Consider the following 26,087-nt stretch of genomic DNA (forward strand, 5'->3'; position numbering starts at 1 on the left):
TTTAGAGTCCGTGAGCCACAACTACTGAGCCTGTGTGTTGCAACTACTGAAGCTCACGCACCTAGAGCCCATACTCCACAAGAGAAGACACTGCAATGAGGAGCCTGCGCACCGAAATGAAGAGTAGCCCCTGCTTGCTGCAACTAGAGAAAGCCTGTGTGCAGCAATAAAGACACAGTGCAGCCAATAAATAAATAAATACATTTAAAAAAAACCCAAACAAACAAAAAACAAAAAAACCCCCCACTGATCATATTAGGTTACATAAGCTGTCTCCAAAATTCAAAACTCAATTTAACACAGGCCCCATTATCTGACCACAGTATTATTTTAAATTAACTACCAAAATATAGCTGACATAAGCAAACAAACAAAACCTATTGGGAAACTCAAAACCCTTACGCACCCGACTTTTGTTTAATCCATAAACTTAAGGAGAACACCATAGTGATAATTATAAAATACCTGCCCCCCCCCCCAAAAAAAACCTGCGACTGAATACCAGCAATGTATAACATTTCGATGAGGCAACTATTATATCAACCCCTTATGTGAAAACTACTAGGGGAGAAGACAAGTCAATTTTTCCTGTTGTTGTTTTTCTTTAAAGAGTGATCTGTAGTTCAGAGAAGACAAATAGCTCCAAGTTAAGAGGAAAAGCTCTTCTTTACAGAAAACTGCCAATTATGAATGTAGATAGAATGACAAAATAAGAAAACTATCATGTTGCAAACTTTCATGAAATTACTGATTTGGGCAATGATTATTAACCAGTGTTTTAATTATCAAAAGAAATACTGATGGGGAGTTAGACACTGTATGGTACCAAAGTAACACCACAAAAGATTACTTTTTCTTGTAAGGACTGAAAAAATATGAAATTCACAGTGAAGGAATCAGAATGTTATCACTCTTATCCAATCATCAATCTCAGCATTATAAATAATTGGAAGAAACACATACTATGCGTCTCCTAATGATATACAATGTGAAGTGTTTATCCCAGCCAAAATGTTTAACTGGAATCTAAACGTGTTTTATATGAAATACAAAGAACAGAAGAATAAGCTAAGAACTCCACAAGGAAGCAAACCCAGGAGGTGGGGTGTGCTATGGGACAACTAACATGAATTCTGCAGCTAGTCAATCCCATAAAACAAGAGCTGGCTCAAGATTAAAAGAGATTAAAGGACATACACAATTGCAATGTATGATCCCAGACTGGATCCTGGAGAAATTGAAGACAATGTAGATATCAGGTGATGTGAAAACATTTATTTTGTTAGGTGTAATAATGTTAACTGAAAACGTTCCTGGATAAATAAATGTGCTACATCCACACAATGGAATACAATTCAGCTATAAAAAGAAACAAAGTACAGGCTATAACATTATACAGGCTATAACATTTTATTTAAGAATTCAGAACATGGGGATGGTTTCATTGGAGAATTCTACCAAATATACAAAGGAGAACTTATACCAATCCTCTCAAACTCTTCCAAAAAACTGAAGTGGAGGGAACACTCCCAAAGTCATTCTATGAAGCCACCATCACCCTGATACCAAAATCAGACAAAGATACCACCAGAAAAGAAAATTACAGGCTAATACCTTTGATGAATATTGATGTAAAAATTCTCAACAAAACATTAGCAAACCAAATCCAAGAATACAAAAAAAAAAAAAAAAAAAAAAAAATTCATACAACATGATCAAATTGGATTCATCCCAGGGTCACAAGGATGGTCTGACATACACAAATCAATGTGATACATCACATCAACAAACGAAAAGACAAAACATTTCAACAGATGCAGAAAAAGCATCTGATAAAATTAAACATCCATTCATGATAAAAACTCTTATCAAAGTGAGTACAGAGGGAACATACCTCAACATAATAAAAGCTATTCATGACAAACCCACAGACAACATAATACTCTATGGTGAAAAGCTAAAAGCCTTCTCACTAAAATCTGGAACAAGACAAGGATGGCCACTCTCACCACTTCTATTCAGCACTGTATTAGAAGTCCTAGCCACGGCAATCACAGAGGAAAAAGAAATAACAGGCATCCAAATTGGAAAGAAAGAGGTAAAAACTATCATTATGTGTAGATGACATGATATTATATACAGAAAACTCTAAAGATGCCACACAAAAACTACTAAAACTGATAAACTAAGTAAGGTAGCAGTATACAAAATTATCATACAAAAATCTGTTGCATTTCTTTACACTAACAATGAAATATCAGAAAGGGAAAGTTAAAAAAAAACATCTCTTTTAAAATTGCAACAAAAAAGAAAAATATTAAGGAATAATCCTGGTCAAGGAGGTGAAAGGCTTATATATTGAGAACTATAAGACACTGATAAAGGAAACTGAAGCTGATACAAAGAAATGAAAAGATATCCCATGCTCTTGGATTGGAAGAACTAATATTGTTAAAGTGGTCATACTACCCAAAACAGTCTACAGATTTAATGAGATCCCTATCAAACTACCCATGACATTTTTCACAGAACTAGAACAAATAATTCTAAAATTTATATGGAATCACAAAAGATCCAGAATTACCAAAGCAATCCTGAGGAAAAAGTTCAAAGAGGGAGGCATAACCCTCCCAGACTTCAGATAATACTATAATAATAAGCTACAATAATCAAAACAGCATGGTTTTGGCACATAAGCAGACATATTAATCAGTGGAACAGAACAGAGAGCCCAGAAACAAACCTATACACCTATGGTCAATTAATCTTTGACAAAGGAGGCAAGAAAATACAATGGAGAAAAGACAGTCTCTTCAGCAAGTGGTGTTGGAAAGCTGGACAGCCAAAAGCAAATTAATGAAGTTAGAACACATCCTCACACCATACACAAAGATAAACTCAAAATGGCTTAAAGACTTAAATATAAGACTTGACACCATAAAAATCCTAAAAGAGAACACAGGCAAAACATTCTCTGCCATAAACTGTAGCAATGTTTTCTTAGGTCAGTCTCCCAAGGCAGTAGAAATAAAAGCAAAAATAAACAATCGGGATCTAATTAAACTTATAAGCTTTTGCAAAGCAAAGGAAACTATACACAAAATGAAAAGACAAACTACAGACTGGGAAAAATATTTGCAAACGATGTAACTGACAAGGGCTTAATTTCCAAAATATACAAAAAGCTCATACTACTCAATAACAACAAAAAACCCCTAAACAACCCAATAAAAAAATGGGCAGAAGACCTAAGTAGACATTTCTCTAAAGAAACATACAGATGGCCAATATGCACATGAAAAGATCCTCAACTTCACTAATTATTAGAGAACTGCAAATCAAAACGACAATGAGGTGTCACCTCACACCAGTCAGAATGGCCATCATTATAAAGTCTACAAATAATAAAAGCTGGAGAGGGTGTGGATAAAAGGGAACCCCCCTACACTGTTAGTGGGAATGCAAATTGATGGAAAAGCAGTATGGAGGCTCCTTAAAAAACTGAAAATAGAGCCTGAACTGTTCTGAGAAGAATCTCTCTTCAGGTCTTTGGACGGAGGTGAAAAAAAACATCTTTCAAAAATGGCGATGGTATCTGAATTCCTGATGCAGGCCTGGTTTATTGACAATGAAGAGCAGGAGTACATCAAAACTGTGAAAACATCCAAAGGTGGTCCTGGGTCAGCAGTGAGCCCCTATCCTACCTTCAATCCATCCTCGGATGTTGAGGCCTCACATAAAGCAATCACAGTAAAAGGTGTGGATGAAGCAACCATCATTGAAATTCTAACTAAGAGGAACAATGCACAGCGTCAGCAGATCAAAGCAGCCTATCTTCAGGAAAAAGGAAAGCCCCTGGATGAAGCTCTGAAGAAAGCCCTCACAGGTCACCTTGAGGAAGCTGCTTTGGCTCTGTTGAAGACTCCAGCCCAGTTTGACGCTGATGAGCTCTGTGCTGCCATGAAGGGCCTTGGAGCTGATGAAGACACTCTGAATGAAATTTTGGCATCAAGAACTAACAGAGAAATCAGAGAAATTAACAGAGTCTACAGAGAGGAACTGAAGAGAGATCTGGCTAAAGACATCGCTGCAGACACATCTGGAGATTATGAGGCTTTGCTTTCTCTTGCTAAGGGTGACCGATCCGAGGAGCTTGCCATAAATGATGACTTGGCTGATACGGATGCCAGGGCCTTATATGAAGCAGGAGAAAGAAGAAAAGGGACAGATGTGAATGTGTTCACTACCATTCTGACCACCAGAAGCTATCCCCACCTTCGCAGAGTGTTTCAGACGTATTCCAAGTACAGTAAGCATGACATGAACAAAGTTCTGGACCTGGAGTTGAAAGGTGACATCGAGAAATGCCTCACTGTTATTGTGACGTGTGCTACAAGCAAACCAATGTTCTTTGCTGAGAAACTTCATTAGGCCATGAAGGCTGTTGGAAATCATCATAAGATACTGGTCAGGATTATGGTTTCCTGTTCTGAAATTGACATGAATGACATCAAAGCATGCTATCAGAAGCTGTATGGCATTTCTCTCTGCCAAGCCATCCTGGATGAAACTCAGGGAGATTATGAAAAAATCCTGGTGGCTCTCTGTGGAGGAAACTAAACATTCCATTGGTGATCTCAAGCTTTTTGATCAGAAGACTTTTTAATTATATCTTTTCATTCCATATCATAGAGTTGAATAGGAAAGTTTCTTCAACAGGAATATAGTTTAGTAACTCCTTCCTGGAAAATATAGCTTATAAATCATTTTTTGTATTACAACTTTATATAATAGAGATAAGTTTTTAAAAAAATATATTTACTCCAAACTATAAAACCTCATAAAGAGGTTGTTCTAGTAACTATGCCTGAGAAAAATGTGTATGTTGCAGAAAATAAAATGATTTTACAGGACAAAAAAAAAAAAAAATGAAAATAGAGTTACCATATGATTCAGTAAACCCACTCCTCAGCATATATCCAGAAAAACTCTAATTCAAAAAGATACACTCATCCCAATGTTCACAGCAGCACTATTTACAACAGCCAAGACATGGAAGTAACCTAAATGTCTATCAACAGATGAATGGACAAAGAAAATGTGGAATACAATGGAATGCTACTCAGCCATAAAAAGAATGAAATAATAGCATTTGCAGCAATATGGATGGACCTAGAGATTATCACATTAAGTCAGACAGAGAAAGACAAATATATGGTATCATTTATATGTAGAATCTAAAATATGATACATGTGAATTTATTTACAAAACAGAAATAGACTCACATATACAGAAAACAAACCTATGGTTACCAAAGGGGAAGGGGGGGGGTGAGATAAATTAAGAGTTTGGGATTAGCAAATACAAACTACTATATATAAAGTAAATAAACAAGTTCCTACTGTATAGCACAGGGAACTACAGTCAATATCTTGTAATAAACCATAATGAAAAAGAATGTGTGTGTATACGTGTGTGCATATATATATAGTATATATGTATATATACACACATACATATATAACTGAATCTCTCTGCTATACACCAGAAACTAACACATTATAAATTAACTACACTTAAAAAAAGTTTCAAAAAATGGGTGAACCTAAAAAACATTATGTTAAGTAAAAGAAGCCCAACACAAAAGACCATACATTATATGAAATGTCCTGGACAGGCAAATCTATATAGGCAGTAGGTTAGTGGTTACTTGGGGGTGAGATCAGTGACTGACTGCAAATGGACATAAAGGATCATTTTAAAGTGATGGAAATATTTTAGAGTTTGATTGTGATAATGGTTGCAGAACCCTGTAAATTTAGTAAAAATCATTCAACTGTGCAATTAAAATGAAATAATTGTATGGTATGCCATACCTCGATAAAGCTGTTAAATTTTTTTTTTTATTTTAAAAATGTTTTCCTATTTTTAAGAGTCATACACTGATATATTTAGGAGCAGAATGTCACGATATCTATATTTACTTTAAAATATTTTAGTAATAAAAACTAAAGAGAGATAAGAAAAAAAATTGGTTCTCTCATATATTTCTGGTAGAGTAAAAAATGAAGGGCAACCTTCAAAAACCTCTATGAAGGGCAATTTCAAAATACATACTTATACAAATTACAAATACATTTATTTTATCAGTAATTTGGTTCTTGAAGTTTATTTCAGGTACTGGTGTATTTGACCAAAATGAGGTATGTATATAAGGTTATTGGCTGCAAAAAATTGTTTGTAATAGTAAGTAATTAAAAATAAGGCAAGGGATCACAAATAGATATTTCTTTTAAAAAAAATAAATAAATTTATTTATTTATTTATTGGCTGCACAAAGGCTTTCTCTAGTTGTGGTGAGCAGGGGCTACTCTTTGTTGTGGTGCGAGGGTTTCTCATTGCAGTGGCTTGTTGTGGAGCACGGGCTCTAGGGCTTGAGGGCTTCCGTAGTTGCAGCACATGGCCTCAATAGTTGTGGTTCATGGGCTCTAGAGCACAGGCTCAGTAGTTGTGGCACACAGGCTTAGTTGCTCTGTGGCATGTAGGATCTTCCCAGCCCAGGGATCGAAACTGTGTCCCCTGCATTGGCAGGCTGATTCTTAACCACTGTGCCAACAGGAAAGCCCACAATGAAAGATTTCTTATATAAACCATGATACAGCAACCCAATAGAAAACTATACAGCTGTTAAAAAAAAAAAAAAAAAAAAAAAAAGGAGGATGTTCTCTAAGTATCGACATGGAAAGATTTCTAGAATACATCAAGTGAAGAAGATATAGAACAATGTTTATAATATGTTAACTTTTTTGTGTTAGAAAGAAAGAAGAAATAAAACCAATATTTGTATGTACATAAGAAAAACAACGGAAAGACATACAGTAGATAGAGAGGAATGGGGTGGATAAGAAAGAAAGGTGAGAACACTCCTTTTTATATTACTTTGTTATACTACTTGGTATCACTTTGTTACATTACTTAGTAACATTACTTTGTTATATTACATTGTTACTTATACATATTTTATACATTTTGATTCTTAACATACTTGAGTACATTAAAATTCAAAACAAAAAAATCTTCCCGCCCTATTTAAAAAAGTGCTACACATAAAAATACACTGGGTATAACTAAAACAATCGTTACAGAAAATCACCTTTTAAAAATAATGGACTTTTTTTAAAAAGTAGAATTACTTTACATATTTTTGTATCCATGTGATGTATTTTTTACTAGCATATAATTTTTGGGTTTTTTTTTTTTAAACTCTTTATTGGAATATATTTGCTTTACACTCTTGTACCCGTCTCTGAGGTACACCAAAGTGAATCAGCTGCATCTACACACATATCCCCTCCCTCCCACAACTCCCCCACACCCTCCCTGTCCTGGCCCTCCAAGGCATCTCCCATGAAGTTGATCTCCTTTTGTTATACAGCAACTTCCCACTAGCTATCTATTTTACAGCTGGTAGTGTAAATATGTCTATGCTACTCTCTCACCTCATCCCAACTTCCTCTTCACCCCTCACCCCAGCCCCATGTCCTCAAGTCCATTCTCTACTTCTATATCTCCACTCTTGCCTGTCACTGGGTTCATCAGTACCATTTCTTCAGATGCCATATATATGAGTTAGCATACAGTATTTGTTTTTCTCTTTCTGGATTACTTCACTCTGTATGACAGACTCTAGGTCTATCCACCTCATGACATATAGTTCCATTTCATTCCTTTTTATGGCTGAGTAATATTCCACTGTATATATGTGCCACATCTTCTTTATCCATTCATCTGTTGATGGGCATCTAGGTTGTTTCCATGTCTTAGCTATTGTAAACAGTGCTGCAATGAACATTATGCTACTTGTTTCTCTTTGGATCATGGTTTTCTCTGGCTATGTGCCCAGGAGTGGGATTACTGGGTCATATGGTAGTTCTATTTTTAGTTTTTTAAGGAACCTCCAAACTGTTTTCCATAGTGGCTGTACCAGCTTACAATCCCACCAACAGTGCAGGAGAGTTCCCTTTTCTCCACACCCTCTCCAACATTTATTGTCTCCAGATTTTTTAATGATGGCCATTCTGACCGGTGTGAGGTGATACCTCATTGTGGCTCTGACTTGCATTTCTCTAATAATTAGTGAGGCTGAGCAGCTTTTCATGTGTATGTTGGCCTTCTGTATGTCTTCTTTGGAGAAATGTCTATTTAGCTCTTCTGCCCATTTGTGGATTGGGTTATTTGTTTTCTGGTGTTAAGCTTCCTGAGCTTCTTGTGTATCTTGGAGGTTAATCCTTTGTCCGTTGCTTCGTTGGCAAGTATTTTCTCCCATTCTGAGGGTTGTCTACTTGTCATGTTTATGGATTCCTTCGCTGTGCAAAAGCTTTTAAGTTTCATGAGGTCCCATTTGTTTATTCTTGATTTTATTTCCATGATTCTAGGAGGTGGGTCAAAAAGGATCTTGCTTTGATGGATCTCATAGAGTGTTCTGCCTATGTTTTCCTCTAGGAGTTTTATAGTGTCTGGCCTTACATGTAGGTCTTTCATCCATTTGGAGTTTATTTTTGTGTCTGGTGTTAGGAAGTGTTCTAATTTCATTCTTTTACATGTTGCTGTCCAATTTTCCCAGCACCACTTATTGAAGAGGCTGTCTTTTTTCCATTATATATTCTTGCCTCCTTTGTCAAAGATAAGCTGCCCATACATGCTTGGGTTTATCTCTGAGTTCTCTATTCTGTTCCATTGATCTTCCTTTCTATTTTTGTGCCAGTACCACACTGTATTGATCACTGTGGCCTTGTAGTATAGTTTGAAGTCAGGAAGCCTAATTCCACCAACTCCATCTTCCCTTCTCAAGATTGCTTTGGCAGGGGTCTTTTGCATTTCCATACAAATTGTAAGATTTCTTGCTCTAGTTCTGTGAAAAATGCCGTGGGTAACTTGATAGGGATTGCATTGAACCTGTAAATTGCTTTGGGTAAGACAGTCATTTTTACAATATTGATTCTTCCAATCCAAGAACATGGTATGTCCCTCCATCTGTTTCTATCATCTTTGATTTCTTTCATCAGTGTCTTATACTTTTCTGCATACAGGTCTTTTGCCTCCTTAGGCAGATTTGTTCCTAGGTATTTTACTCTTTTTGTTGCAATGGTAAAAGGAAGAGTTTCCTTAATTTCTCTTTCTGTTCTTTCATTGTTAGTGTATAGGAATGCAAGAGATGTCTGCACATTAATTTTGTATCCTGCTAGTTTACTAAATTCATCGATTAATGCTAGCAGTTTTCTGATAGAGTCTTTCCGGTTTTCTATGTATAATATCACATCATCTGCGAAAAGTGACAATTTTACTTCTTCATTTCCAATCTGGATTCCTTTTATTTCATTTTCTTCCCTGATTGCTGTGGCTAACGCTTCCAAAACTATGTTGAATAATAATGGTGAGAGTGCACACCCCTGTCTTGTTCCTGACCTTAGAGGGAATACTTTCAGTTTTTCACCATTTAGGATGATGTTGGCTCTTGGTTTGTCATGTATGGCTTTTATTATGTTGAGGTAATTTCCTTCTATGCCCATTTTTCTGGAGAGTTTTTATCATAAATGGATGTTGAGTTTTGTCAAAAGCTTTTTCTGCATCTATTGAGATTATCGTATGGTTTTTATCTTTCAATTTGTTAATATGGTGTATCACACTGATTTATTTGCATATATTGAAGAATCCTTGCATTCCAGGGATTAACCCCACTTGATCATGGTGTATGATCTTTTTAATGTGCTGTTGGATTCTGTTAGCTAATATTTTGTTGAGGATTTTTGCATCTATATTCATCAGGGATATTGGTCTGTAATTTTTTCTGACATCTTTGCCTGGTTTTGGTATCAGGGTGATGGTGGCCTCGTAGAATGAGTTTGGGAGTGTTCTGCCTTCTGCTATAATTTGGAAGAGTTTGAGAAGGACAGGTGTTAGCTCTTCTCTAAATGTTTGATAGAATTCGCCTATGAAGCCATCTGGCCCTGGGCTTTTGTTTGTTGGGAGATTTTTAATCACAGTTTCAATTTCAGTACTTGTGATTGGTCTGTTCATATGTTCTAATTCTTCCTGGTTCAGTTTTGGAAGATTGTACTTTTCTAAGAATGTATCCATTTCTTCCAGGTTATCCAATTTATTGGCATACAGTTGCCTGTGGTAGTCTCTCATGATCTTTTGTATTTCTGCAGTGTCCATTGTTACTTCTCCTTTTTCATTTCTAATTCTGTTGATTTGCATCTTCTCCCTTTTTTTCCTGATAAGTATGGCTAATGGTTTATCAATTTTGTTTATCTTCTCAAAGAACCAGCTTTTAGTTTTATTGATCTTTGCTATTGTTTCCTTCATTTCTTTTTCATTTATTTCTGATCTTATCTTTATGACTTCTTTACTTCTGCTCCCTTTAGGGTTTTTTTGTTCTTCTTTCTCTAGTTGTTTTAGGTGTAAGGTTAGGTTATTTGATATTTTTCTTGTTTCTTGAGGTAGGACTGTATTGCTATAAAATTCCCTCTTAGGACTGCTTTTGCTGCATCCCATAAGTTTTGGGTCATTGTGTTTTCATTGTCATGTGTTTCTAGGTATTTTTTGATTTCCCCTTTGATTTCTTTAGTGATTTCTTGGTTGTTTAATAGTGTATTGTTTAGTCTCCATGTGGTTGTATTTTTTACTGATTTTTTCCTGTAATTGATACCTAGTCTCATGGCATTGTGGTCAGAGAAAATGTTTGATACGATTTCAATTTTTTTGAATTTACTGAAGCTTGATTTGTGGCCCAAGATGTGATCTATCATGGAGAATGTTCCGTGTACACTTAAGAAGTGTATTCTGTAGTTTTTGATGGAATGTCCTATAAATATCAATTAAGTCGAGATGGTCTAATGTGTCATTTAAAGCTTGTGTGTCCTTATTTATTTTCTGTTTGGATGATCTGTCCATTGTTGTAAGTGGGGTGCTAAAGTCTCCTAGTATTATTGTGTTACTGTCGATGTCTCCTTTTATGGCTGTTAGCATTTGCTTTATGTATTGAGGTGCTCCTATGTTGGGTGCACAGATATTTACCATTGTGATATGTTCTTCTTGAATGGATCCCTTGATCATTATGTAGTGTCCTTCCTTGTCTCTTGTAATAGTCTTTATTTTAAAGTCTAATTTGTCTGATATGAGTATTGCTACTCCAGCTTTCTTTTGGTTTCCATTTGCATGGAATATCTTTCTCCATCCCCTTACTCTCAGTCTGTTTATGTGTCCCTTGGTCTGAAGTGGGTTTCTTGTAGGCAGCATACAAAAGGGTCTTGTTTTTGTATCCATTCAACCAGTTTGTGTCTTTTGGTTGGAGCATTTAATCCATTTACATTTAAGGTGATTATTGACATGTATGTTCCTATTACCATTTTCTTAATTGTTTTGGGTTTGTTTTTGTAGGTCTTTTCTTTCTCTTGTGGTTCCTGCTTAGAAAAGTTCCTTTAACAATTGTTGTAAGGCTGGTTTGGTGGTGCTGAATTCTCTTCACTTTTGCTTGTCTGGAAAGCTTTTGATTTCTCCATCGAATCTGAATGAGATTCTTGCTGGGTACAGTATTCTTGGCAGTAGGTTTTTCTCTCTCAGGACTTTCAATATATCCTGCCACTCCCTTCTGGCCTGCAGAGTTTCTGTAGAAAGATCAGCTGTTATCCTTATGGGTTTTCCCTTATATGTTATTTGCTGCTTTTCTCTTGCTGCTTTTAATATTTTTCTTTGTGTTTAATTTTTGTTAGTTTGATTAATATGTGCCTCAGTGTATTTCTCCTTGGGTTTATTCTGCATGGGACTCTCTGTGCTTCTTGGACTTGATTAATTATTTCCTTTCCCATGCTGGGGAAGTTTTCCACTACAACCTCTTCAAATATTTTCTCAGACCCTTTCTTTCTTTATTCTTCTACTAGGATGCCTATGATTCAAATGTTGGCGCGCTTAATGTTATCACCAAGGTCTCTGAGACTGTCTTCCATTCTTTTTATTCTTTTTTCTTTTTCCTGCTCTGTGGCGTTTATTTCCCCCATTCTATCTTCTAACTCACTTATTCGTTCTTCTGTCTCAGTTATTCTGCTGTTTATACCATCTAGAGTATTTTTAATTTCGGTTATTTTCTTGTCCATTACTGTTTGTTTGCTCTTTAGTTCTTCTGATTCCTTTTTAATTGTTTCTTGCAGATTTTGGATCATCTTTACTATCACAATTCTGAATTCTTTCTCAGGAAATTTTCCTATCTCCTCTTCATTTATTTGGTCTTGTGTATTTTTACCTTGTTCCTTCATCTGTGGCATATTGTTTTGTCATCTCATTTTCCCCCCACTTTAGATGGGTAGGATTGTGTTCCTGCTGGGTCTTGGTGTTAAGTTGAGAACCTCTGGGAGACCTCACGGTAAAGGATATTTCCTGGGAACTGGGTTTCCCTGTTAGTCCAATGTTTTGGCCTCAGAGCTCCCACCTCAAGAACGCAGGCCTGACACTGGGCTTGTGTATCAAGATCCCACAAGCCAGTTGCTGCGGGGTTCCTGTGGTCTGCTTGGGCCTCAGGTCCCCTGCTGGCCTCCGGTAACTGTTCTATTTGTGGAGAGACACGATCTCCGAGTCTTCCCACGCCGCCATCTTGACTCTGCCGCATATAATTTACATACAGCAAAATCCATCCTTTTTATTCTATTGCTCTGTAGGTTTTGACGCTCATATAACCACCAGCACAATCGAAATATGAAACAGTTCCATCACAACAAACATTCTACTAGTGTTCCTTTGTAATCAATCCTTCCCCCAACTTCCAGGCAACCACTGATGTATTTCATCCCTATAGTTTTGCCTTTACCAGAACGTCACATAAATGAAATACGTTATGTAGACCTTTTGGTCCATCTTCTTTCACCAGCATTAATAGATAATATATTTTGAAAAACAGATTGAAAATAAATTACCTGAGTACAAGAAGTTAAAAAAATTCCAACATTATTACTAAGAAAATAAAAGGAATAATAAAAATAAAACAGAAAATAATGAAAAACAAAAAACCAATAAAGATAATTATTAAAACAAACAAACAAACATTAGGAATAGAAAGGAAGTTCCTTTACCTGTTGAAGAAACCATAGCAAACTTAATGATGGAACTTCACAAATATTTCCATTAAAGTCAGGAAAAAACACAAGGATGCCTACTATCACCTGTACTATTCAGTGTTGTGCTAGAGAGCCTTACTATCTGCTAAACAAGAAGAGGAAATAAGAGGTAAAAATTGTTAACAAAGAGAAAAAACTGCCATTATTTTCATACTATATAATCATCTGCATAGAAAACTCAAGGGGAAAAAGACAACATAAAAGAACCAATAGGTTTAATAATATGTTGGATATGAGCTTATAAACAAATTAGAAACATTAAAAAAAATAAAAATATAATACGAAAAACATAAAAGCAACAAAAACTGCAGTATCAAATAAAAGTAACAAAAGATGTGCCAAACCCTGATGTAGAAAACTAAAAAACTTTTCTGAAGAGTATAAAAAACATGTAAATAAACAAAAGAGATAACATGTTTGGGGAAAAGATTTCCAATGTAAGATTCCATTTCCCTAAATTAATCAATAAATTCACAGCATTATGAAAGGAACTTAATGATCTAGGAATAATCAACACAATTTTGAAAACAAAGAATAAAGTTGGGGTTGGTGTGGATTGGGTGTTATCAAAGCACTTTGCAGAGCTTCAGTAATTAAACTAGAGTAATGGTACAACATATTAAACAACTGGATAACAAGACCAGAAACACCCACCACTCCATAAGGCTTGAAAGATGACAGAAGTGGCTTTGCAAATCAATAGGGAAAGGATTAAATAAATTGTTTTGGAATAAATGTGGAAAAAGCAAAATTATATTCATATTTATTTCCAAAATAAAACACCAAGTCGATAAAAGAATGAAATGTATAAAAAAGCAAAACTGACTCCCTTTTGCAAGAGCACCGAAATTACAACTAACTGCTGAACAATCATCAACAGAAAGACATTGGAACTCACCGAAAAAGACACCTCACATCCAGAGACAAAGGAGAAGCCACAATGAGACGGCAGAAGGGGCGCAATCACGTTAAAATCAAATCCCATAAAAGCTGGGTGGGTGACTCACAAGCTTGAGAACAGTTTTACCACAGAAGTCCACCCACTAAAGTGAGGGTCCTGAGCACCACGTCAGGTGTCCCAATCTGGGAGTCCAGCAACGGGAGGAGGAATCCCCAGAGAATCAGACTCTGAAAGCTAGCGGGATTTGATTGCAGGACCTCCACAGGACTGGGGGAAACGGAGACTCCACTCTCGGAGGGGACACAAAAAAGTGTGCTCACCAGAACCCGGGGGAAGGAGCAGTGACCCCATAGGAGACTGAACAAGACCTACCTGCTGGTGTTGGAGGGTTGCCTGCAGAGGTGGGGGGCAGCTGTGGCTCACCGAGGAGACAGGGGCACTGGTGGCAGGGGTTCTGGGAAGTGCTCATTGGTGTGAGCCCTCCCAGAGTCTGCCATTAGCCCCACCAAAGAGCCTGTAAGCTCCAGTGCTAGGTAGCCTCAGGCCAAACAACCAACAAGGTGGGAACACAGCCCCACCCATTGGCAGGCAAGCAGATTAAAGTGTCACTGAGCTTCGCCCACCGAATCGGATTAAAGTTTTACTGAGCTCTGCCCAATCCAGCCAAACCCACCATCAGTCCCTCCCATCAGAAAGTATGAAGGAACCCCTTAGATAGCTTCCTCCACAAGAGGGCACACAGCAGTATCAAGCAGTATCAGCAGTATTTCGTCTTGTGGAACTGAAAACCACAGCCACAGAAAGAGAGAAAAATTGAAAAGGCAAAACACTTTGTACCAGATGAAGGGACAAGCTAAAACCCCCAAAAAACAACTAAAGGAAGAGGAGATAGCACCCTTCCAGAAAAAGAATTCAGAATAACGATAGTGAAGATAATCCAGGACTTTGAAAAAAGACTGGGTGCAAAGATCGAAAAGTTGCAAGAAAAGTTTACCAAAGACCTAGAAGAATTAAAGAGCAAACAAACAGAGATATGCAACACAATAACTGAAATGAAAATACACTAGAAGGAACCAATAGCAGATTCACTGAGGCAGAAGGGCGAATAAGTGACCTGGAAGACAAAATGGTGATAATCACTGATGCGGAAAAGAAGAAAGAAAAAAGAAGGAAAAGAACTGAAATGCTAAAGGAACTTCACTGAGTGGGAAACACAAGAGAAGAAAAGGACCTACAAAAACAAAACAAAACAATTAAGAAAATGGCAATAGGAACATATGTATTGATGATTACCTTCAATATAAATGGACTAAATGCTCCAACCAAAAGACACAGACTGGCTGAATGGATACAAAAACAAGACCCATATATATGCTGTCTACAAGAGACCCACTTCAGACCTTGGGACACATACAGACTGAAATCCATAAAACTAAAGGCTGGTTCTTTGAGAAGATAAACAAAATTGATAAACCTCTAGCAAGACTCATCAAGAAAAAGAGGGAGAGGACTCAAATCAATAAAATTAGAAATGAAACAGGAGAAGTTACAATGGACACCGCAGAGATAAAAAGCACCATAAGAGACCACTACAAGCAACTATATGCAATAAAATGGACAACCTGGATGAAATGGACAGATTCTTACAAAGGTATAAACTTCTAAGAGTAAATCAGGAAGAAATAGAACATATGAAGAGACCCATCACAAGCAATGAAATTGAAACTGTGATTTAAAATCTCCCAACAAACAAAAGTCCAGGACCGGATGGCTTCACAGGTGAATTCTATCAAACATTCAGAGAAGAGCTAACACCCATCCTTCTCAAGTTCTTCCAAAACATTGCAGAGGAAGGAACACTCCCAAACTCATTCTATAAGGCCACCATCATCCTGACACCAAAACTAGACAAAGATACTAAAAAAAAGAAAATTATAGACCAATATCCCTGATTAATTTAGATGCAAAAATCCTCAACAATATACTAGCCAACAGAATCCAACAACACATTAAAAAGATCATATACCATGATCAAGTGGGGTTTATCCCTGTAATGCAAGGATTCTTCAATATACGCAAATCAATTGATGTGATACACCATATTAACAAACTGAAGGATAAAAACCACATGACCATCTCAATAGATGCAGAAAAAGCTTTTGACAAAATTCAACATCCATTCATGATAAAAACTCTCCAGAAGGTGGGCATAGAGGGAACCTACCTCAACATAATAAAGGCCATATATGACAAACCCACAGCAAACATCATTCTCAAAGGTGAAAAACTGAAAGTATTCCCTCTAAGATCAAGAGCAAGACAAGGATGTCCACTCTCGCCACTACTATTCAACATAGTTCTGGAAGTCCTTGCCACAGCAATCAGAGAAGAAAAAGAAATAAAAGGAATCCAAATTGGAAAAGAAGAAGTAAAACTGTCACTGTTCGCAGATGACATGATATTATACATAGAAAATCCTAAAGATGCCACCAGAAAACTACTTGAGCTAATCAATGAAAGTCGCAGGATACAAAATTAACACACAGAAATCTCTTGCATTTCTATATACTAACAATGAAAGAGCAGAAAGGGAAATTAAGGAACCAATCTCACTCACCATTGCAACAAAAAGAATAAAATATCTAGGATAAACCTAACCAAGGAGGTAAAAGACATGTACTCAGAAAACTGTAAGACACTAATGAAAGAAATCAAAGAAGACACAAACAGATGGAGGGACATACCATGTTCTTGGAATGGAAGAATCAACATTGTGAAAATGACTATACTACCCAAAGCAATTTACAGATTCAATGTAATCCCGATCAAATTACCAATGGCATTTTTCACAGAACTCGAACAAGAAATTTTATGATTTGTATGGAAACGCAAAAGACCCCAAATAGCCAAAGCAATCTTGAGAAGGAAAGACAGAGTTGGTGGAATTAGGCTTCCTGACTTCAAACTATACTACAAGGCTACAGTGATCAAGACAGTATGGTACTGGCACAAACACAGAAATATAGATCAACGGAACATGATAGAAAGTCCAGAGATAAACTATGGTTAACTAATCTATGACAAAGGAGCCAAGGATATACAATGGAGAAAAGGCAGCCTCTTCAGTAAGTGGTGCTGGGAAAACTGAACAGCTACATGTAAAAGAATGAAATTAGAACACTTCCTAACACCATACACAAAAATAAACTCCAAATGGATTAAAGACCTAAATGTAAGACCAGACACTATACAACTCCTAGAGGAAAACATAGGAAGAACACTCTTTGACGTAAATAACAGCAAGATGTTTTTTGATCCACCCCCTAGAATAATGGAAATAAAAACAAAAATAAATAAGTGGGACCTAATGAAACTTCAAAGCTTCTGTACAGCAAAGGAAACTATAAGCAAGACAAAAAGACAACCCTCAGAATGGGAGAAAATATCTGCAAACGAATCAACAAAGGATTAATCTCCAAAACATATGAACAGTTCATACAGCTCAGTATCAAAAAAACAAACAACCCAAGCAAAAAATGGGCAGAAGACCTAAATAGGCATTTCTCCAAAGAAGACATACGGATGGCCAAGAGGCACATGAAAAGCTGCTCAACATCACTAATTATTAGAGAAATGCAAATCAAAACGACAATGAGGTATCACCTCACACTGGTTAGAATGGGCATCATCAGAAAATCTACAAACAGTAAATGCTGGAGAGGGTGTGGAGAAAAGGGAATGCTCTTGCACTGTTGGTGGGAATGTAAATTGATATAGCCACTATGGAGAACAGTATGGAGGTTCCTTGCAAAACTAAAAACAGAGTTACCATATGACCCAGCAATCCCACTGCTGGGCATATACCCAGAGAAGACCATAATTCAAAAAGACACATGCACTCTGATGTTCACTGCAGCACTATTCCAGGACATGGAAGAAACCTAAATGTCTATCAACAGATGAATGGATAAAAAAGATGTGGTACACATACACAATGGAATATTACTCAGCTGTAAAAAGCAATGAAACTGGGACATTTCTAGAGACATGGATGGACCTAGAGACTGTCATACAGAGTGAAGTGAGTCAGAAAGAGAAAAACAAATATCGTATGTTAACACATATATGCAGACTATAGAAAAATGGTACACATCAACCTGTTTGCAAGGCAGAAACAGAGACACAGATGTAGAGAACAAACATATGGACACCAAGTGGGGAAAGCGGGGAGGGTTTGGGGGCAATGAATTGGGAGATTGGGATATCAAACAGTACACTCTAAATATATGCAGTTTATTGTATGTTAACTGTATCTCAATAAAAGTTCTTAAAAAAAAAAAAAAAAAGCAAAACTAATACCATGATAGGAAATACAGCAGAATAGACTTGTGACCTTAGCATGGGGAAAGTCTTCGTAAACAAGTCACAAAAAGCATACCCCATAAAAGAGAGGAGAAACAGACTGGGTCACAACAAAATATAAAACTACTTCTAAGACAAGACACCATAAACACAGTTACAAGATGAGCCACATGAGATTCCCCTGGTGGTCCAGTGGTGAAGACTCCACGCTTCCAATGCAGGGGGCGCGGGTATGATCCCTGCTCAGGGAACTAAGATCCTGCATGCCACCTGGTGCCACCAAAAATAATAAAATAAAATATTAAAATAAAAAAAAAAGATGAGCCACAGACTCAGAAGATTTTACAGCAAGTAAAAACAAAGGACTGGTATACAGAATCTCTTCTGGATATATATTTGGTATATAATATATATTTGTAATAATCTGCTATCATTGTTTTCTGTTTATATAAAGTTTGTATAGGGCTTCCCTGGTGGCACAGTGGTTAAGAATCTGCCTGCCGATGCAGTGGACACAGGTTCGATCCCTGCTCCAGGAAGATCCCACATGCTGCGGAGCAATTAAGCCCGTGTGCCACAACTATTAAGCCTGCGCTCTAGAGCCCATGAGCCACAATATTGAGCCCACAAGCCACAACTACTGAAGCCCACATGCCTAGAGCCTGTGCTCTGCAACAAGAGAAGCCGCCGCAATGAGAAGCCTGCACACCAGAATGAAGAGTAGCCCCTGCTTACCACAACTAGAGAAAGCCCATGCACAGCAACGAAGATCCAATGCAGCCAATAAATAAATAAATATTTTTTTAAAGTTTATATAAAACTTACAAATCAAAAGGAAAATGAGTGACATGTGAACAAGAAGTTCACAGAAGGGGAAATAAGAATGGCCAACAGACAGGAAGAGGGTCCATCTCAATAGTGATCAGGGAAATGCAAATTAAAGCTCAGATACAAAAGTTTTTAACCACCAAAAAATATCAAAGTTTAACATTAATCAGGTACTGGAGTAAATGCTATTATTTGTAATACACTGTGAAGCACAAACTGTGACAGCACCTCTGGTAAGCAACAGGGCTGCACCAAGCAAAAGTGGAAACTAGCCACTCCTCTTCTGGGAATACACCCTAGAAAATTTCTCCTATGTGTACACATGTGGAGACACGTACAAGCATGCTCACTAGGGGACTACAAAGCTGGAAAATTCAAAGTAACCTAATTCTCTATCCATATGATAAAAGATAAATAAAACCTGGTCTGTCTTCCAGTGGAATTCTACAAGATAGTTACTGGATTTGTACATAGTGTATCAATTGGAAAAGTTCCCCAAAATAAAATGTTGAGTAAAAAATACAAGTTGAATGACTACACATATATAAAATACCATTTAGATAACAGTTTTAAACCGCTCACAAGGAACAGTGAGCTTTCAGAAGCAGCTATAAAACTATTTTTTAAAGGAACTGAGGAACACCTGCCACACTAGGTAGTGTGGGCGTCACTGTGAAAGAATGAAGGGGGTGTGTGCAGAAAATGGGAGAAAATAGATTACACACTAATACTATAAGATATTAGAAGTTGTTAATTCAGGGTGATAGACATTCTCTTATATTTGTAGTTTTCTTTGTATTTTAAAGTTATCAAAACAGGAAAAAAGGCACAATAAAAACGTAGTTTGGGACTTCCCTGATAGCACAGTGGCTAAGAATCCGCCTGTCTGAGAACCACAACTACTGAGTGCTCGCTCTGCAACTACTGAAGCCCGTGTGCCTAAAGTCCGTGCTCCGCAACGAGAGAAGCCACTGCAATGAGAAGCCCACGCATCGCAACGAAGAGTAGCCCCTGCTCAACACAACTAGAGAAAGCCCATGCGCAGCAATGCAGCCAAAAATATAAATAAATAAATAAATGAATGAATGAATATTTTTTAAAAATTCAATTAGATGGCTCACCCTCAATCTTGGCTGCAACACTTAATGGTTGTGTGACCTTGGAGAAGTTAATTTCTCAAAAGCATTTTCTTCCAGATATAAATCAAGCATCAATACTAATTTAGTTACTGTGAGGTTTCTGTAGAGAACATGAATTAACCACTCAGCACAGGGCACTCAGTAGTTTCTGAAGTTAAATGACATTCAGCCATGCAGAGAAATGCACACACTATTATGTCACAGAAATCAAGCTGGCCTGGCCTGAGATCTGGGACTGGCTCATTCCCTGACACTGGGAGCACAGGTCTTCTTAGGAAAGCTGAGCAGTAGGCTTTGTGAACCCTGACACTGTCCTAAATCCCATGTCCCAGGGGAGAGACAGAAAGAAAAACCTGAAACATCAATGCACAGAAAAACATAAAAAGGCCCAACATGGACACTATTATTACTGACTTCTTAATAATGTCACATAGCACCGTCAAGAAATAAATTATAATTTTAAAATAATTTCCATTTTATAAAAAATAAACTTGTGATTGTATTAACTGCACATGCATTCACCAACTAGACGCTAAATAATTTACATTAAGGAAACCATCTTCTCTATCTCACAAGTTTAGCACAAAGCTGGGTACCCAGCAGGCCACCAGTAATCACTGTTGATATGGTGGTTGATCTACAACAGCTGAAGAAACATCTCAAATAACAAGCTCAGAAAACCTCCAGAGACAAAATAGTTGTCGGCTTCCAGATTATTAAGCTTGCAAATACTTTAACCATCAAATGAAACCACCAGCCTCAGAGAAGGAACCCGCATCTCAGTTATTAAGCACAGAACTCGGCACTTCCGCAGGAGCTGTCACTGGAAGTGGAGCCCAGGCGGCGCCGGCAGTAGTCGTGGGTGTCCACGAGCAAGCCACTGGAGGGGATGGCTGCCATGCTCTTGCTTGTGGGCTGGTGGAAACCTTGGCGGCGACCCCTTGCGGGCCCTGGCGCGCGATCACGGACGGCTACAGAGCCTATTTGCGAAGGAGACTGCGGGTGGCAGCTCCTCGACCCAGAGGCGCGGAGCGGAGCCGACCCTACAGCTTTGACCTCATTCATGAAGCTGTAGAGTGGTTATCTACTACACAGTGACCAGGGACTAGCAATGATAGCTATCAGAGATGCAAGAGAAAAGCAAATCTGGCCTGGACATCATATGGTTGCAGAAGGAATAAAGGCATTTCCTAAAATGTGATTCTACTTGTTGTATTACCCAATGGTGCACAGAATAGAGCTGGAGATTGGGCACAGAGACAAGGCAAATCATTTGAAAATGAAGAAAAAGAAAGAAAAGTATCCACTGGAGTATTTTCTTAGGGATAAAGAGAGTTGAGTCTGATCTTTAGCTGAATATGACCACTAAAATAAGTTTATATAGTTAAGTTTTCCTGAAATACCATAGTATTTTAATAATGATTCAATTCTAAAGTATATATATGTTATCTTAAATGGTTTAATTGAGCTTAACTCTTCTAGCTCCTCAAATCCTATTGGGAAAGAAATATACTAGAATATACAACAAAATTTGCAGCTGCATAAACAATCCTTAAAATCTTATAAAGGAGACTATTATGGTCAATTTTAACCAGAGGATAATTTGTCAATTAAAATAAGATGAACTTACCTGTAGAATTTCAGAAGAGACTAAAGCACCAACTGAAGTTTTTTGTTTTCCGTATTCCATGTTTAATTAAAAGATTTGCTGTGAATTACTGAACAGAAGAACAGAAAAAGCATATATCTCAGTCATAACAACACTGGGCATGAGACATCTAAAATTAATGTTCTAAACCATTATGTATCAACATTCTTTTCATTTTCGCAAAAACTCTGATCCTGTCTTCCTCCTTGCTCTCAAATCACTTCATGCATCTCATCTGGAATTATACCTGGCCATTGTTTTGATAACAGGCTTTTTTTCAGGACTGGAGCTACCGAACAACCATTCATTTGAATGAACTTTCTAGTCTAGGGGGAAAAAAATGTCTTAGACTCATCTTTAAATAGTGAATAGTTCCTTTCTTTACACTGATACAGGTTCAACGTGTGCTTTCATGAGGCATCAACACACTGAGAGCACAAAATCAGCTCCCTACCTCTGCCTAAGCCTCCTGGGGAAAGCTAAAACACAAAGCTGTTCCCAGTCGAAGACTGCAGCCTCAAATCTTCCCTACCTCGGAAAACAGAAAAAAAGACACGGTTTGGTAATTTGTGCTTTGCTGGTAGCTCTACCTGACAAAGCAGCCATCTCCTAAACGCTGGCACTATGTGCAAAATACACAGAGGAAAGAAAACCATCTCTGCTTTGCACATCTTCCTAGAACAGCAGTGAGGAGTGGAAGAGAAAGAAGAAATACAGAATGCCACTCGTGCTTGCTGCTGGCATCATTCCTTACCGCTTGGAAAAGTGAGGCTCCATTGCACCTTAAAGATTTCCTTCAAAATGCCTTATATGTTTACTAAGACCGCCTCTTAAAAATCATGTAGCCCTAGCCCTCTTGAGTTTCCTCCTTTCCCTGCCCAATTCGCCCGTTCTCCTCCTTAGGTCCATATTCCTTTCAACCCCTCTGCAGCAGGCACAACCCTCCCTCCCCCAATTCGGCTCCCGGGCCCTTCCCCAGAACCTGGGCAATGCTTTACCCCAAACATGCTGGGGAACCCGACGCCGAAACACCCTCCCCGTCCCCTCCCCCGCCGCCCTGGCCAACGTGCCTAGGCTGCTCCCTGAATCTGTCGCTGGAGTAGCCCGAGGCGACGGGAAGAGGTGGGCTGCGCCCTGGGGCAGGGCAGGGCGGACAGCGTGCTCCCCGCTGCCTCGGCCTCGCCCTACCACGCACCCCGGCGCTCCTCAGTGTCGCCCACTGCCCCGCCGGGCCTCATCTCCCGCGCTACCCCGTGGGGCAGCGGATCGTCGCGAAGGCCAGAGACTCTAGGCATGGCCGCTCGCGGCTCAAGCCAGCCGCGCTCCGGCGGAAGGCCGGAGGAGTGGGCGGCGCCGCCCTGCCCGCCTCCCGGCCCAGCCGCCCCGCCTGCCTCCCAGCAGCCCCGACCCTGGTGTCCCGGAGAAGGGCGCGTCTCGGGCGGAGCGGGCCCCAGCGCCACGCCCGCCACCCAGCCCGGGGGCGGGGGGGCGCTCTCCAAGGCCTCGGGGCCGCCCCAGCGCCCCCTGCCCACACTCACCTCCCCCGCGCAGCGCGCACACTGCCCGGACTCCGGCGGGCGGCCGACGCTCCCGCCCCGCGCGCACACGCAGCCTCCCCGCAGCCGCACGCACGGCCGGGAGCGCGCAGGCCCGGCGCCGGGGCCGGGGAGCCGCTCGCTCGCTCGCTCGCTCGCTCGCTCGCACGCGCGGGCTCCGAGTCCCCGGGAGGGCGGCCTCGCGCGGCGCCCAGACCTGCGCGCTGGTCCGGGCCCGCCCTCTGGCTTCCTCGTCATCACTTGGCAGGCCCCGTACCGGGGTCCTGGGTAGGCTTTTTACATCGGAGCCTGGCCGGGGTTGGTTTATGTCGTGGCTGACCTCGGGAAGGATTTCTAAGACTCGCTCCGCTTTGCCCGGCTTGCCCTGTTTTCAAGTTGCGTAAGTCCTCGGCCCCGAGGCATTCCTGGAGGGATTTACTTATTACAGTCCTCACAGAGCTATGAAGGGAACAAGAAACCTTGAGAAGGTCTTTGCTCTCGCAGAAGAAATGCGCGTTCTCTTTCTAGAATCAATGGAAAGTGAAGGGTGGGGGTACGTCGGAGTTGCAAGGGTCTGAGGTGTGAACGGGAGTCCCGGGAGTCGCATGCTCTCGGGAAATGCCTCTCGAAACTCTCCTTTGGTCTGGAGAATTCAAAGAAGGTCTGTCACACCCTGGGTTGTCACTAACTACCTTTTTGGAAGGAATGGAGGGGCTTTGAGGCGCGGAAGATGAGGGTGCTGTATAGGTCTTGGTGTCACCGGTCTCTGGGTGGAGGTTGTTGAATTAATTCAGAAATAGTATTTCTTCTCTCTCGGCTCCCCTGGAATAATGCCATCTGAAAACAATTCCCCATTTAGGCCGCTTTTCTGTGGCACAGTGAACAGTTTGACTGCAGCATCACGGTGTGAAAAGTTGAAAGAATAGTTCAGTGAACACCCATGTACATTCCTCCAAGAATGAGTAACTCAACGTTTTGCGGCAACTGCTCTCTCTCTCACCTAAGTAAAGACAAAGACATTCTCCTATGCAGCCACATAAGGAACTAAATTACATCTAAGGAACTTAATAATTTGATATCACCTAATATCTAGCGCATATGCAAATGCCTCCAGTTGTCAAAAACGTCTTATATATTAGTTTTGTAGAAAGATAGTCCCGTGGCATCCAGTTCTTATTTAAGGCATGCAGTATCTTCTCTTACCAAATGGATAATAAGACAAATTAGAGGACTTTATTTACGTTTCCTCTATTTCCCGAATTGTCTATTTAGTCTTTTTTTATTGTTTTATTTAAGCTCTGTCTTTGAAGTCAAAGACTTTTCTCAAACATGTGTGGATCTCTGCCCTAACATTTATATTACAAACTGCTGCTAGTCAAAAGAAAAAAAAAGAATGAACGAAAAAAGGAAAGAAAGACAGTCCTGTGAAGATTCATGCGTTGTGTTTGCTGTTATGGTTGTCTCTTTTAATGCAGAATAATCCTCTGCCTGTTTTGTTTTTGTGGTATTAACGTTTTGAAGAGTCTAGGCTAGTTATTTGGCAGAGGGTTCTCTCAATTCCTCTGACCTTGTTTTCCTCCTGATGTTATTTAATTTTTTCTCTAGATCCCACATTTCCTGTAAGCTCAAAGAAAGGTTGAGAGGTCTGGTTAGATGGCAGGAATCCTTCTAAGACGGCACACTTTACAAGGTGCTCTTATTGTTTTCTATCAGCAAGAACATAATAATAAATATTAAACACCTCTTATTCTCATACATAATATAAGGTTGTCCCATTATCAGTGGTCACTGAAATAAGAAATGTTCTCCAGTTTTCTCTATTAAAGTCCATTTTCTCTTTTGTGACTAATAGGTAATCTGTGGGGTGGAGACTTTGGAACTGTTTGGAGGAGAAAGTCTTAGATCCCTGCAAGGAGAACGTAGGTTACAAATCCATTCACCTAGGTGGATAGATTAATCATCTGGATCATTCTGGAACCTACTATTTTAGATCACCTAGTGTTAGATGCTTCATTGAATTAGATATTAGCTTCATTCAAAGAACAGTAAAACTCTGGACTCTGTGGAGTTTGAGCCAATTTAGAGTTCCTGTGGATAATTCTAGTAAAAGCAGTGATTCTTTCTACAAGGTCTTGTGGTAAATGTTTTAAGAAGGCTTGATAAAATCCAGGAGGAGTTTCCTATATTTAACTGGGCATACATGAACTAAACCCGCAGTTGCATTCTAACAACAGAAACAAATCAAAAAATGTAATACTGTGGTCACCTGGTCTCTGGCTCATATCATAAACATCTAGGGGTGTGAGCTCATCCACGTAAGCTTATAAGCTCCACTGGGTAAGATCTATGTCAAGTTTACTCTGTATAACAATGACCCCTTCAACTCCTACCAGAAAACTCTCAAAGGGCATCTTCTATTCCACAGACAAATGTAGGGTTCTAAACAGAAAGCCTGCATCTCCACTTTTACAATTTTTAGTAAGTCAGTCTTCGTGGGTGGATCA

At 39.1% G+C, this 26,087-nt stretch overlaps 1 protein-coding gene and 1 pseudogene across 1 annotated transcript in view; one reads left to right on the forward strand and one right to left on the reverse strand.

Annotated features, from left to right (window-relative positions):
* Positions 1-23,624, reverse strand: part of B3GALNT1 (beta-1,3-N-acetylgalactosaminyltransferase 1 (globoside blood group)) — a 32,109-nt gene extending 8,485 nt beyond the window's left edge. Inside the window, exons 1-2 of the mRNA XM_057739046.1 lie at positions 23,587-23,624; positions 22,031-22,118 (exon numbers count right to left, since the gene is read on the reverse strand). The gene's annotated coding sequence lies outside the window, so the exon portion shown is untranslated. The remainder of the gene's footprint in view (positions 1-22,030; positions 22,119-23,586) is intronic.
* LOC130855414 (annexin A1-like) lies at positions 3,583-4,849 on the forward strand (annotated as a pseudogene).
* Positions 23,625-26,087: the final 2,463 nt, after the last annotated feature.

This window comes from Hippopotamus amphibius, chromosome 6 (assembly GCF_030028045.1).
Source record: "Hippopotamus amphibius kiboko isolate mHipAmp2 chromosome 6, mHipAmp2.hap2, whole genome shotgun sequence".
Classification (NCBI taxonomy): domain Eukaryota; kingdom Metazoa; phylum Chordata; class Mammalia; order Artiodactyla; family Hippopotamidae; genus Hippopotamus; species Hippopotamus amphibius.